The sequence below is a fragment of the Helianthus annuus genome, chromosome 15 (assembly GCF_002127325.2).
Source record: "Helianthus annuus cultivar XRQ/B chromosome 15, HanXRQr2.0-SUNRISE, whole genome shotgun sequence".
Classification (NCBI taxonomy): Eukaryota; Viridiplantae; Streptophyta; class Magnoliopsida; order Asterales; family Asteraceae; genus Helianthus; species Helianthus annuus.
Window position 1 is genome coordinate 170,402,751 of NC_035447.2, and position 15,574 is coordinate 170,418,324.

Genomic DNA, 15,574 nt, shown 5'->3' on the forward strand with positions numbered 1-15,574 from the left:
AAAGGTTTTATTCGCCCGAGCACCTCTCCTTGGGGCGCGCCAGTCCTTTTCGTCAAAAAGAAGGATGGGTCGTTCAGGATGTGCATCGACTATCGGGAGCTGAATAAGTTAACCATCAAGAACCGTTACCCTTTGCCTCAAATCGACGACTTATTTGATCAGCTGCAAGGTGCTAAGTGTTTCTCAAAGATCGATCTACGTTCAGGCTACCATCAATTGCGTATTCAGGAGGAAGACATCCCCAAGACTACATTTCGTACTCGATACGGCCACTATGAGTTCGTTGTGATGCCTTTTGGTTTAACCAACGCACCCGCGGTTTTCATGGATCTAATGAATCACGTGTGTAAGCCATTTCTGGACCGTTTCGTCATCGTGTTCATCGACGATGTCTTGATTTATTCCAAGTCAAAAGCCGAACACGCGCAACATCTACGTTTGGTTCTCGAGCTACTGCAGGGGAATCAACTCTATGCCAAATTCTCCAAGTGTGAATTCTGGCTAGAGGAAGTTCAATTTCTGGGTCACATCATTAATAGTCAAGGTATTCATGTCGATCCCGCGAAGATTAAAGCCGTTAAGAGCTGGATTACACCTAAGAACCCGTCCGAAGTTTGTTCCTTTCTGGGACTAGTGGGCTATTATCGACGATTCATCGAAGGATTCTCTAAGATTGTTGTGCCGCTTACCCCTCTTACCCACAAGGACAAGCCTTTTGTGTGGGGAACTGCACAAGAGACTGCTTTTCAAACCCTTAAGCATATGTTGTGCAATGCTCCAATTCTTACTCTGCCTGACGGAAGCAACGATTTCGTTGTCTACTGTGATGCTTCCAACCTTGGTCTTGGTTGTGTTCTCATGCAACGGGACAAGGTTATAGCTTACGCATCTCGTCAGCTCAAAATCCACGAGAAGAACTATACAACCCATGACCTCGAGCTAGGCGCGGTTGTCTTTGCATTGAAGATTTGGCGACACTACCTGTATGGTACCAAGTGTACGATCTTCACCGATCACAGGAGTTTACAACACATCTTTTATCAGAGGGAACTTAATATGCGTCAACGCCGATGGGTAGAACTTCTTAATGATTACGACTGTGAGATTCGTTATCACCCAGGCAAAGCAAATGTGGTTGCAGACGTGCTCAGCAGGAAGAGTTACATGCTCAGTATTCGTAATACCCAAGCCCAGTATAATCTCGAAACCCTCATCCGCGAAGCTCAACATGCTTGTTTTAATAAACGCACCTTGAAGAGAGAGAGAATCTATCACGATGGAGCTCAGCTTGTAAGTAAGTCCGATGGAATTTTCTATTATCTGGACCGAATTTGGATTCCTAAGCGAACCGAATTGCGGAAGATTATAATGACTGAAGCCCACAAATCCCGATACTCCATTCATCCCGGTGCTGATAAGATGTACCAGGATCTCCGTTACAAGTACTGGTGGCCGGGTATGAAACGGGATATCGCCCTCTATGTTGGAAGTTGCCTGACTTGTGCAAAAGTTAAGGCGGAACATCAGCGACCCTCTGGCTTACTCGAACAACCTCCAATTCCCATATGGAAGTGGGAGAGTATAGCTATGGATTTCATAACCAAACTTCCGCCCACGCCATCAGGGCACGACAGCATTTGGGTTATAGTTGATCGTCTGACCAAATCAGCCCACTTTCTGCCAATACAGGAAGACTACAAGGTGGAACGACTAGCCCGAATCTACACCGACGAGATCATTTGTAATCATGGTACGCCTCGTGATATCATTTCAAACCGTGACGCTCGGTTTACTTCGAGATTGTGGGAAACGTTTCAAGCAGCTCTTGGTACGACGCTTAACCTGAGTACCTCATTCCATCCTCAAACCGACGGACAGACTGAGAGAACGATCCGCACTCTTGAGGACATGCTTCGTGCGTGTGTCATAGATTTCGGTGGTAGTTGGAGCAAACACCTGCCACTAGTCGAATTCTCGTACAATAATAACTATCATGCCCAGCATTCAAATGGCACCATTCGAGGTTTTATATGGAAGAAGATGTCGATCACCTATTGTATGGCATGAGATCGGTCACTCCCAATTAACCGGTCCCGAGCTACTACAAGAAACGACCGACAAAATCCTCCAGATTCGAGACAACTTGGTAAAAACTCGAAGTAGACAGAAAAGTTACGCCGATAGGAGACGCAAGCCCCTTGAATTTAACGTTGGTGACTACGTACTCCATAAGGTATCACCTTGGAAGGGTGTAGTCAGATTCGGCAAGAAAGGGAAACTAGCGCCTCGATATGTTGGACCTTTTAAGATTCTGGAAAGGATCGGAAAAGTCGCCTACAGACTCGAACTACCGGAGGAACTCAGTAACGTCCACCCGACTTTCCATGTGTCTAACCTCCGAAAATGCCTAGCTGATCATGATCTAATCGTACCACTCGACGACCTTCAGGTCAACGAAACGTTACACTTCGTGGAAAAGCCTGTCGAAATCTTGGATCGCCAAACCAAGCAACTCAGATGCTCGCGCATCCCTATCGTGAAAGTCCGATGGGAAGGCAAACGAGGCGCGGAGTTCACTTGGGAACTCGAAAGCGACATGAAGGCCAAGTACCCGCAGTTGTTTGAATAAAGATCTGAAGCGTCAAATTGGTAAAATGACTCACGGTGTTGTGCAGCTTCGAGCCTAATTTCGGGACGAAATTCCCTAAATAAGGGGAGGCTGTAACACCCCGTGTTTTCGAATGTCAAAGTCAAAGTCAAAGTCAAAGTCCAAGTCAACTTTGACTTCTTTGACTGTAAATAGTCTTTTCTTGCTTTTGTATTATGTGGAGTAAGTGTTGTCTAAATAAAATGATCGAATGATTAATCAATGCGACCGATTTACGACCGTGAATAGTAGGAAGTAACAATGCGATAAAGTTAATCAATCAATAATCAAGCTAATCGACTCATCAATCGAACTCGAGGCTCGAACTATGCGAAATTGGTGTGGTAATACTTATGTGTGTGTGTACCTTATGTGTTACTTGTGCGTGTTTTACTTTATGTTTTGTGTGGTGTTCAATCGAATCAATCAAAACTCGAAACTCAATCGAACTTAGTCAAAATCAAAATCGAATGTTGAATGTAGATGATTGTATGTTAGATATAGTGGTTGGGATTAAAAGTATTTTGAATAGGAAACTCTATCGTAATTGTATCGTCTTCAATCGAGATCGAAATATCAAAAATCATCGCGCCAAACACACGAAACAGGCTGAAGATCGATCAGGCTCCTAGCCGATCGAACAGCCCAACCGATCGAACAGGCTGTCCGATCGGGAAGCTTGGCCGATCGGCCAGCCCTTTCCTCTTTTGGAGCCTATAAATAGCCCTGTCATTGTCATCCTTTCCACTTTTGGAAAGCTCTGACCGACCAGACCTGCATTCTTCACCTTTTCTCAGATTTCTCTCAATTCCGGTAAGTTTTCACTCTAAATCTTGTACGTTTTTGATCAATGCATGCTCCTTCACCTTTCTACCTTTCAAATCCCGATTTCTAACCGTGAAATCACCAAGATCTAGGCATTCAAGGATGATGTCATCATGGTGTTCTTCAAGAACATCATGTTTTGGCCCCAATCCACCGTGAATAGCTCGGATCTAACCGATTTCCACATAAATAAGTAAAGATCCATCAAAGATCAAAACATTTACACGATGTAAAGGATTGAAAGAATGATTTCAACTTTCTTTCAACTCTTTTACACTCAACGTCTTCAAACCGGTGGAAACGGAGCTTGAGCCAACTCACAAATCATCTTAATGGTTGCGAGGTTCAAGATTCGGATTCTCTCTACAAGGTTCACCGATTACGGGTTAAGCATTAAACCACCGTTCTGAACAGTTCATCGGCCGGACTTGGGTGATTCCTGCCCGAGCAGGAGGAATGAGTAAGAACGAAGGTTCCATTGTTCAACTCGTAGTCAAAGTACCTCGAAATAACATCAATAACCAAAACAACCAAGTGTTAGACGAACAGGATGCTGGCCGAACGGTTAGGCTGTTCGAACGAACAGCCCAACCGATCGGACACACCAGCCGATCGACCAGGCCAGCCGATTGGCTAGCATGTGGCCCCCACACTTAACAATTTCATGAAGCATGGTATTGAACGAAGTACTGTTCGATCGAACAACTGTTTGTCAACATTACTCATCGGATCATGAGATACTATGCTTCAACGCTTAATCGATTTTACAACTCGTTCGTACTATGAAGTGCCACCCGATCGAACATGCTACTCGATCGAGTGACATCCAGCTGAGGACCCACTGTCGAAGTGTCTAGCCGATCGGTTAAGCCGGCCGATCGAACGGACCGTTCGATCGATCGACCTGAAAGGTAAGAACACTTCAGTGTTCTCAAATACTACAACGAAAACCTCAAAAGTTCAAACCATCATATACAAACACATCCTACTCATAGGAAGAAACAATCCACTCGAACAGTCCAGCCGATCGAGCCTACCGGCCGATCGAACAAGACTGTCCAAACGGACTTTCAAACCGGACGAACAACCCGTTCGATCGAACCTACCGTTCGATCGAACCTACCGTTCGATCGACCAGGCCGTTCGATCCATTGGCACTTGTTTCCATTTGACGTATATTCATCATTATGCTATCAAACTATTCAGGCTAACTCTACTTTCAAGCGCTCCCTTCAATCCATTCAATCAACCGCTGTGAGTATACTCGAACCCTTTTTGCTTTAGCACCTTTGGGTGTTACATACGTTACATATCAAAATCACAATCGAACACAATACTCAATATTTTATAGGCTAGTCGTTCTGCATGTATTACGTGACTAAATGAATGCCTGTTGTTATGTTTACACGTGGAATGCTGTCTACCTGCCTTAACGACGTAGTACTATAGTTTGGTCTCAGCACCCGTTCACACGGGGGTTGTTAAGGACAATTACTTGCATGGATTACAGTGGTAATCATGTATTGCGAACTGTCTCGGACAGTCAACCCGCAGTCATTGGTATCGATAGGTCTATGTCGATAATTAACATGCTTCGTTTTCCTCTGTGTACGTGCTGGTTATGCGTAACTATTTCAAACTCTATATGCTATTATCAAACTTGTATGCTCACCTTTACATTATATGTATTGACTTTATTTTAACGTATGTGACAGGTGTTTAAGATGTATGCTTGCTAGGAGAGCGAGGCTAGAATAAAGCTTTAGAGGCCCCCAACAAATAGTTGTCTGTCAGGAACGAGCAACTAGGGCATAGTTGTCTGTAGATCTTGTCAGGCTAGGTCTTAGGAGCAATTAAACGATATTTAGTTTTATTATGTTTAAATTTGAGTTGTCGGAACAGAATTTCTTGTTTGGATGTTATCTATAATAATGTATTTGTTTATTCGGGATACGGTATGGGACGTATCTTTAACTGGATTATATAAATACTTGTTATGGAAACTTCTGGACAATCTGTTTCGCTCAGTGCCATGCCCCGATGATTCCGCCATCGGTTGGGGTGTGACAGTCATTGCCTACGCTTCGCGCCAACTTAAAGTTCACGAACGGAACTACACTACACACGATTTAGAGCTGGGAGCTGTCGTTTTCGCGCTTAAGATATGGCGACATTACCTGTACGGTACCAAGTGCACCATCTACACCGATCACAGGAGTCTCGAGCATATCTTCAAGCAAAAGGAATTGAACATGCGTCAACGTCGATGGGACGAGTTACTGAACGACTACGAATGCGCCATCAATTACCATCCAGGCAAAGCCAATGTTGTGGTTGACGCCCTCAGTCGAAAAGACACTACACCTAGACGCGTACGAGCACTACAACTTACCATCCAGTCTAATCTTCCTGCACAGATACGAGATGCTCAAGTAGAGGCATTGAAACCAGAAAACGTCAGGGTTGAAGCTTTACGCGGCTCAAGGCAACAGTTAGAACAAAAGGAAGACGGTGCCTACTATGTAACAGGACGCATCTGGGTCCCACTTTATGGCAACTTACGCGAGCTTGTAATGGATGAAGCCCATAAGTCTCGCTACTCGGTACATCCAGGTTCGGATAAAATGTACCACGATCTCAGAACTACGTATTGGTGGCCTAGCATGAAGGCCCACATAGCAACTTACGTCGGCAAATGTTTGACTTGTGCGAGAGTCAAGACAGAATATCAGAAACCACCAGGCTTACTTCAGCAACCAAGGATACCATAATGGAAATGGGAGGAAATTTCCATGGATTTTGTTACTGGCCTACCTAGATCCCAGCGTGGGAACGATACTATTTGGGTGATCGTGGATCGACTCACAAAGTCTGCCCACTTCTTGGCTATCAAAGAAACAGACAAGTTCTCCACCTTAGCAGACATCTACTTGAAAGAAGTGGTTTCGAGGCACGGGGTGCCAACCTCCAATATTTCGGATCGTGATGCACGATTTACTTCAGAACTGTGGCAAGCGATGCACAAATCTTTTGGCTCCCGATTAGACATGAGCACAGCTTATCACCCTCAGACAGATGGGTAGTCTGAGCGCACTATTCAAACTCTAGAAGACATGCTTCGGGCATGCGTTATCGATTTCGGCAACAGCTGGGAAAAACATCTCCCTTTGGTGGAGTTTTCGTATAACAACAGTTACCACACCAGCATTCAAGCCGCTCCATTTGAGGCATTGTACGGGCGTAAATGCCGATCACCTCTTTGTTGGGCAGAGGTGGGTGATAGTCAGATCACGGGTCCAGAAATGGTAGTAGACGCAACGGAAAGAAATGCGCAGATACGACAACGAAGGGCGGCAGCTCGAGACCGTCAGAAAAGCTACGCTGATAAGCGTAGGAAACCGTTGGAATTCCAGGTCGGGGACCGGGTTCTACTTAAAGTCTCACCCTGGAAGGGTGTGGTTCGCTTTGGTAAGCGAGGCAAGCTCAATCCGCGATATGTCGGACCGTTCGAAATCATAGAAAGAATAGGCAAAGTGGCCTACAAACTGAACCTACCAGCAGAACTCGGTGTTGTTCACAATGTTTTCCATGTGTCAAATCTGAAGAAGTGTCTGTCAGATGAGACCCTTATAGTTCCTTTGAAGGAACTCACTATCGACGAACAGTTACATTTCGTCGAAGAACCAGTTGAAATCACGGACCGGAATGTTTAGGTCCTCAAGCACACTAGAATACCTCTTGTTCGAGTTCGTTGGAACTCCCGTCGTGGCCCAGAGTTCACCTGGGAATGAGAAGATCAAATGAAGCTCAAATACCCCAATTGTTCGAAAACAATGCAACCACTACTGAGGCTGAAGCTACTACAGAATTTCGGGACGAAATTCCAAACCAACGGGGGGATGATGTGACGCCCCAGGAAAAACCAGTAAACGATACAACTTAACTAGCTTCCTCAGTAACCGCATGCTAAATTTCGGGATGAAATTTCTTTCAAGTTGGGGATAATGTGACAACTCGAGTTTCCAAGATTCTGTTTTCGCATTAAATGCACGTTAATTGTTTAGTTGCTTGTTAGCACGACTTGTTTGCCTTGTAATTGTATATGTTGGATTATATGAATTATATGTTGAGATGTTGATTGGTTTGATTTCATGAACATGAATACTTGTATACTACTGAGTTTTGGCCCGATGAAACAACTGTGTTTCGCCATAAGGCCACCCGACGAAACAAGAGTGTTTCTCCATCAGCCAACTTGACGAAACGAATTGTGTTTCGCCAGAAATCAATTCGACGAAACAGGGTGTTTCGCCGGCCCAGCGTTACGCGAAGCCCAGTAAGGGCCCAGTACGCTGTTTCGTGTAAAACTACGTGAAACGATTTCAGTTTCACACCCTTGGCAAAATAGAAACCCTAGAACTCTCTCTCCCAGGCGCGACGGCAGCTGTGTGTGTTCCCCCAAGCCTCTTTAGCGATCAAACCATCATTCCATCTATCTCGGTTAGTGCGTGTTCGTTAAGTCGGTTTCATGATGCTTTGATTACTCGATACACGTTGTGTATATGCTTGCTTGATTTCTGGAATAGATGTGATTATATGAGTATGGTGATCTTGATTTCGTTATGCATGATTAATCGGTTACATAACTTTATGCGAAACATGATGTTGATTAGGGTTCCATGAGTTTTACGTATTATAATCCGTCGCACATCTGATTAAACCACGTAGAACGTAACCATATGATTATTCTTTGAACCAATAGATCTAAACTAGTATTAATCATATAAACACATAATGATTTTGTGGATTACATGCCTGTTCATTATCTGCTACGCAAAGAATGCATGTCATATCTGTGATGACCAATGATTTCTGCCGTGTACGGTAACTATTTGCTTGAGATTAGTGTAAAACGGCCGATCTGTGATTAGGGTTCTGTGTTGTTGCTGTAACTGTTATGTTTGCGACGAAACCAATGCATCGGCAAAACGCTTGACGACGTAACTGACATTTCAGACGAAACACAGGTGACGGCGAAACAAATGCGTTTCGCCGAAACCAATCTTGACGAAACGAACACGGCGAAACAGTGTGTTTCGCCGAGGATTCATGACGAAACCAGGGTGTCTCGTCAAAAGGGATTCACGGCGAAACAGGGGTGTTTCGCCGAATGTGTAATCTGCACAGTAAACTTAGTTATTTCTGTTAAGAATTAACTGGATTAATTAACTGCCGTTAAATGTTAAGCATGATTTGTGTGAGCTTGAATGCGTGTTTTATGTTATTCGATGATCATTGACTTCACTTATACATGAACTTCGTGGATATTAACTGATTATGTACACGTGCGTACTCTAGGACTTGACTGATTAATTGTGAGCACATACTTTAGCATACCGAGCAAACCAAGGTGAGTTCACACTCTTACCAAGGCATGGGACTCCCGGGGTTGGGAATGGGATTGAATGATTACTTGTACTTACATTGTTACTGGAATTACGTACCACTGACCTCGTTAGGGGAAGGTCACTTATAGATACTGCTAGACTAGTAATACAAATACTAATCTTCGCACACATGCCTGGAATGGCCGCGATACAAATACTAATCTTCGCACACATGCCTGGAATGGCCGCGATACAAATACTAATCTTCGCACACATGCCTGGAGGGCCGCGATACAAATACTAAACTTCACACACATGCCTGGAGGGTCGCGATACAAATATAACTAGTCTAGAATACATGGGAAACTCCCACTAATCTTCGCAAACATGCCTGGAGGGCCGCAATACAAATATATACGATACATGGTTTACTAAACAAACATACGGTTTACGAAACGAATACTATAATTAAACAATCAACTGTGAACTCGCTCAACTTTGTTGTTGACTCGTTGTTACATGCCTTGCAGGTCGTTAGGTACTCATGGAGCTTGCACAAGGAGGAGCAGTCGTTGTGGGACATGGATCGTGGATGCCATGTTAAACATTTATGACAATTTCAAACTTATTACCTACATTGGGTTTACATTTATGCTTCCGCTAAACATTGAAACTATACTTATGTTTTGAACACCTTTCATATTGTTGGTTGAATTATATTTACTAATTACATTGTTCAATATGATTGGTGGCTTGATCCTGGTCATGTCACGCCTCCATGCGGTGGTACTCCGCGTGTGGATTTTTGGGGGTGTGACAAACTGGACACGGGCCGTGTTCACTGAACACGCCCCCGTGTCCAGGCTTTTGTTTCTTTGCTTTAATTCTTGTTACTGGCACCTGAACACGGGGCCATGCCCGGTCACCACGGGGCCGTGTCCAGACTGCCAGTAACATAAAATTTTGCTTTTAACACCATTTTACACATTCAATCAACCTAAAAACTTGTTTTGGGGACGCATTGAGGACAATGTGTAATTTAAGTGCGGGGGTATGCTAAAACCTTGAATTTTACAAGTCCTAATAACAAGCCTTACACAAAACTCTATTGGAACCGCTAATCACCCCAAATTTTTTTCAAAAATTTTCAATTTTTTTTCACTTGTCTAAGTTTAAGTTGGGAATTCAAATTCTAACAAGGCTATATTTTTATAAAATTACAACTGATAGCATCGTGATAAAAAGTACCAACATAAGAAAATTATGAAACGGCATGACAAATTTAGTTAAAATTTGATTATATATACTTGATCACATAAGAAACTCATTCCCACAAAAGTGAGTTTTGAGCCTTTATTGAGCATACAAATATACATCTTTACACTAAATGCTCATTTTGCGTTTCTTGTGTGAATAGCCGTTTGGTTCTTACGACTCTAGAACTTGCCATGACAATTCATTCCCGGTCCTTACCAACACCATTATTTTCATTTTTTACCTACCCAAAAATTCCCCCTAGTTAACCCCTTTTGAGCCTAAACCTTTTCGTTTCTTAACCCAAAACCCTTTTACCCACCAAAACCCCTTTTTCATTTTTAACCCTTTATTTTAGTAACAAAGCTCGGTTTTCGCGTGACTTCCTGAATATATATATATATATATATATATATATATATATATATATATATATATATATATATATGGAGGGGCTCATGCGAGAAGCCAAAAAAATTTTTTTTTGAATTTTTTAATATTTTTTATGTTAAAATCGCTACTTTTAGAAGCCAAAAAAATTTTTTTTTTTTTTGGCTTCGAAAAGTAGCGATTTTTTTATAAATAATATTAAAAAATTCAAAAAAAAATTTGTGTGATTTTTAGCTATTTTTAGGCATTTTTGGTGTGTTCACATTGGTTCTCGCGGTTCTCACAATAAGAGGTGGTTCTCGCATGATCTTCTCCATATATATATATATATATTTGATGATGAAGTTGGAAATAAACAAACAAAGCTCCTCAATCGGCACATGGACGACTATCGTCTAAGTCTTTGCTAGAGTTGAAGGTAAGATCGGAAACAACGAGGTTGTTTTCATGCGACCCCAACAATTCTTCTTGGTCATTGTCTTGGGATGAATCAATGAAGTCCTTCCTAAGCTCTTTTAACCAATTAAGAATTAGATTTTCTAATTGAATTAACTCGTCAAGGAGCATTTCTCCTAGAATATCTGGTTGGGCGCATTCGAGGGAGAGATAGTGATTATTTTTACTTTCGCCTCTCTTAAGGTTATAGGGAGACGATGGGTCTATATAGTGGGGCTTATAATTTAGAAAATAACATTCTAATTCTTTATGGTTGCCGCCACATAATTGACCCCACGTACCATAATAGTGCCGAAAGTAAAAAGAATTACCATCACTCATGTTTGTGTCAGAAATTACCAACCGCCGGGATCTAACGGTTCTGTTTTCAGTAACTGAAACTTGGGCACGGGGGCGTGTTGAGTGAGCACGGCCCCGTGTTCAGCTTACTGTCTGACTTAAAACAAGATTGCCAGTTCCAATGATTGGGCACGGGGCGTGTTCAGCGGGCACGGCCCGTGCTGAGTTCTGCAGAAGCTTGAAAAAATAAGAAAATTCTAAAAAATAAAAAGAGAATAAAAAATGATTAGGTCGTTGATTCCTAACTTTCTTAAAATCCTTGTGTCCCCAGCAACGGCGCCAAAAACTTGATGTGTGCGGAGTGTAATATGTTTTAGGTATATATTTTAAGCCCTTTTTACACTTTTAGCCAAGTTTTAAATTTATAAAACACGATATTTACTAACACTAAACACAGATATGGGCAAGTGCACCCATCGTGAACGTAGTATAGTGTTGGTAAGATACCGAGGTCATCCAAGAACACAAGAGCTTTTAGTACCGGTTTATCCTCAACGTCTAATCAAATCAAAATGTTAGAAAAAGATTTTAAACTAAGAAAATAAAACTAACTAAAATGCTGAAAAAGAAAATAAAAATAAAAATAGATAGACAAGATGAATCACTTGGATCCGACTCGTGTGTTAGTGTAACCTTTGATTATTTTTGCACTTTTGCACTTGTTTAAGAGATTATCTTAGTTATTGTAGTAGGCCCCTCTTTTGAAGGTGACGTTACCCTCAACCCAGTAGTTTGAGTCAGCAAGGATACAATCCTAAAGGGTCGGGTTATTGAAAGATAATTAATTAAGTTATTAATGCATAATGTGGTAGGCCCCTCTTTTGAAGGTGACGTTACCCTCGGCTAAGTAGTCTGAGTCAGCAGGGATACAGTCCTAAGTAGCTGGGTTAAAGTTTTAATAGTAGTTTAACTTATGAGGGGATCAAAGAGTTTGGACCCCCGCCATCCAATACCTTTGGGTATTGAAGGAGGTCCTACTAAATTTGACCCAGGTCCTTTGCAGGATCTATACACTGAACAATGGCAAGACTCTTACCAAACCGTTCCCTTAACCCCCGACCAGGTAGCCAACATACCTCCATATAGACCGTGGAGATATGAATGGTGAAAATCTTTTATTTTATATAGACACTAAAATAATGCCAAGACACCACGGACAAACGATAAGGAAGAATCACCTTCAACATAAGAAACTAGTAATTAAAGTCATTAATACAAAACCCATTAAAAAGTGCAAAAGATTAAAAATAAAAAGTATTACACTAAACACTTGTCTTCACCAAGTGATGTAAGAGACTTAGGCAAACATGGCCTTTGATTGTCAAGAACTCTTACGATCAATCTTGGATCCCGAGACGACTCACACACTCTATGATGGACAATGGATGATGGTGGTGGATGATGGTGTTATAGTGGTGGTGGGTGGTGGGTGAAGTGTGAGAGAGGTGGTGTGCCAAGGGATGAGTTGAAATGGCTCCAAGCACTCCTATTTATAGGCTGAACAGAAGCCTGGGCACGGCCCCGTGTCTCTCTAACACTCTCTCTCTTCATTAATTGTAATTCGCAATTACAATAAATGCGCCTGCAACATTCTGACCACGCCCCCGTGTCAGCTGGGCACGGCCCCGTGGTGGGCAGTAGAAGCTTTTATAGGTTTGTCTTTTCTGCTGCTTCTTGGGCACGGCCTCGTGCTCGCTGAGCACGGGGCGTGTTCAGTCTTCTAATTTCTTTGTTTTGCTTGGGAAGATGCTGTTGTGAGGGTCGGCATATCACTTTTCTTCCTTTTCTTGTAATTATGTTGGATTTTGCTGTCTTTTTGCTTCTTTTGTTATTTTGAGCTCATTTAATCCTGAAAATGCAAAAGGAAGACAAAACCACACTTTTTCCAACATTAGTACTAAAAAAGGGTTAGTTTTAAGCCATTATTGATGTAATTTATATGTTGCATTTTGTGCACATCAACCACAGTTCCGAAGAGAGCTGATGAGGAACTCTGGTATCTGCAGATAGTCAGGAATTTTGCTCTTCCTCGGGATGAAGATCTGGCCGCGCAACCTTCGACTAGTTTCGGTAAGTTTACTTTTTGGTTTTGATTGATATTGCAATATTACTCTTTGTTGTCTTTGCGCGTGGGGTAATATTGCAATATTTTCCTTTTAAATAGGTGAGTTGACTAACCTGGCATAGGCCCTGAGAAGAAAAAACAACGTATACCGGCTGTCAACATTACGCCGAAGAAGATCGATGCGCCAAAGGCTCAATCTTCAAAAGCCAAGAATGTCAAGGGAGAGAAGAAAGGTACGCGCCATTCCTCTGACTCCTGGTGTGATTATGTAGAGGTGTCTGATTCGTTGGAAGGACTTGCACCTGTAGTTGCAAAGAAACCAAGGGTGGAGCCTCGGGATACTGCTGACATCCTAGCATCGAATCCTGATGACCCCATTGATTTGGAGTCAAGTCCGGAGCCCTTAGTGAAAACGAAGGCGGGGAAAAGGAAGCAGGTTGAAGTTGAGGCTGAGGCGCAGCCTGCTAAGAAAAATTGGTAAAAGAGGCAACCTAGATGCCTTTATTGTAAAACCTCCCCCATGTGAGCATCTTCTTTATTTGTTATTTATGCGCGCTATATGTTAATACATCTGTTGTTTTTGCAGAAAAGTCAGCTCCTTCTGCTCCATCATCTGTTGTTAATGATGATCTCCCACCTTCACCACATCACGTATCTATTAGGGAGCAGCTAGAAGGTACAAAAGCTGTGGAAACCGAGGTAGAGAAGGTTGCTGAGGTGGAAACTCCTGAAGTTGAGAAACCTGTTGAGGTTGAGATGGAAACGGAGAAGGTTGTGGATACGGAGACTACGGGTGTTGATGTTGCTCAACCCAAGTCTCCTGAAGTTGTGGCGCGTGATCCAGAGAAAGGGAAATCTACTCATGAAGATCCGGTGATAATTGTTCCTTCCTCTGGTACTACTTCTGCACCTGTGAATGTCGAGAAAAGCTCTGCTGATGACCAAGGTTTCTTTGCTCATGACGAAGAGAATTCTCCAATCCGCCCGGAGGAAACTTCAGGGATTATTACTACAGAACTTACTCAGAGAAGAAGGCTCTTGAGATTCATACACCGGTATCGAAATTGAAGAAAGGCGATACCTTTTCCGATTGGCAGGTTTGCCGTAATTAGCTGTAAGGTACCTTTTCGCCTGGTGAGGTTAAGTTTCAAAAAGAGCGTTCTCACTATCAATCCTACCTTGCTTATCTTGAAGAAGCTGCTAGCTTTACTTCCACTACACACGAACTCACTTCTTTATTATCTGAGCAGGAACAAATTAAGGCGGAGCTTGAGTCTGCCAAAAAAGATTTGCAGCTTGAATAAGTTGCAAAAGCAGAGTATATCATTCTTCAACGGTTAAATCTGACTCTCCGCGAGTGACGGCGGAGAGTCAGATTTAACCGTTGAAGAATGATATACTCTGGATGAAGCATCGCGGGATCATAAGTGTAAGTGTGTCAGCTCTTTGCGATATTTTGATTGTAATTGTACCTCTTCTTATTTGTTGTATTACGCAGGTTGCCAATTCTGTCCTTAACTCCAATGAGTTAGATCAAACGGTTGCGCATCTGCTGATTACTTCGCGTAATGACGGATATGCCCAAGGATATACAGAATGCACCCAACATGTTACTAGTGCATTAAAGGTTGATTGGGATACCAGCAGGTCTGCTACGCATGGAGTTGATACTGAAGCTGCTCATGCTGCCATGAAGGCTGAATATAAACACTTTGCATCTTCCTGTGACGGAGTGAGTTACTGCTGAGCTACAATTTGGGGATTTTGTGACACGATTAAAGGAAGTGTTCCCAGAGGGAGAAGATGATAATGAAGACCTTGATTAGGTTTTTGTGCTTTTGTGTTTGTTGGACTTTGTGTAATTTGAATAGTTTTGGGATGTAGATCCCTTTCTGACGGTTTGTTTATGCGTTGTCGCGCAAGTAACTCATTGATGCACTGTTGTGCATGTATAAAAAAATTTGTTAGTGCGCTTGTTGCGCATGTAACTTTTTTGGATAGATTTCGTGTTTGAATTACAATGTCTTGCATGAGTACAATTTCTTTCTTTCAGGTAACGCGAATAAAGATGGTATAAAGCTCATGTGTGAACGTAGGGCTAGACCTTGCGCGATACCTGTGATCGCAGACCGTTCATGAGACTTGTATTAGTATACCATAATGTTTTTGTGTTTACCAAAAGGAATTGCATGCATTTTGTAATAAACATGG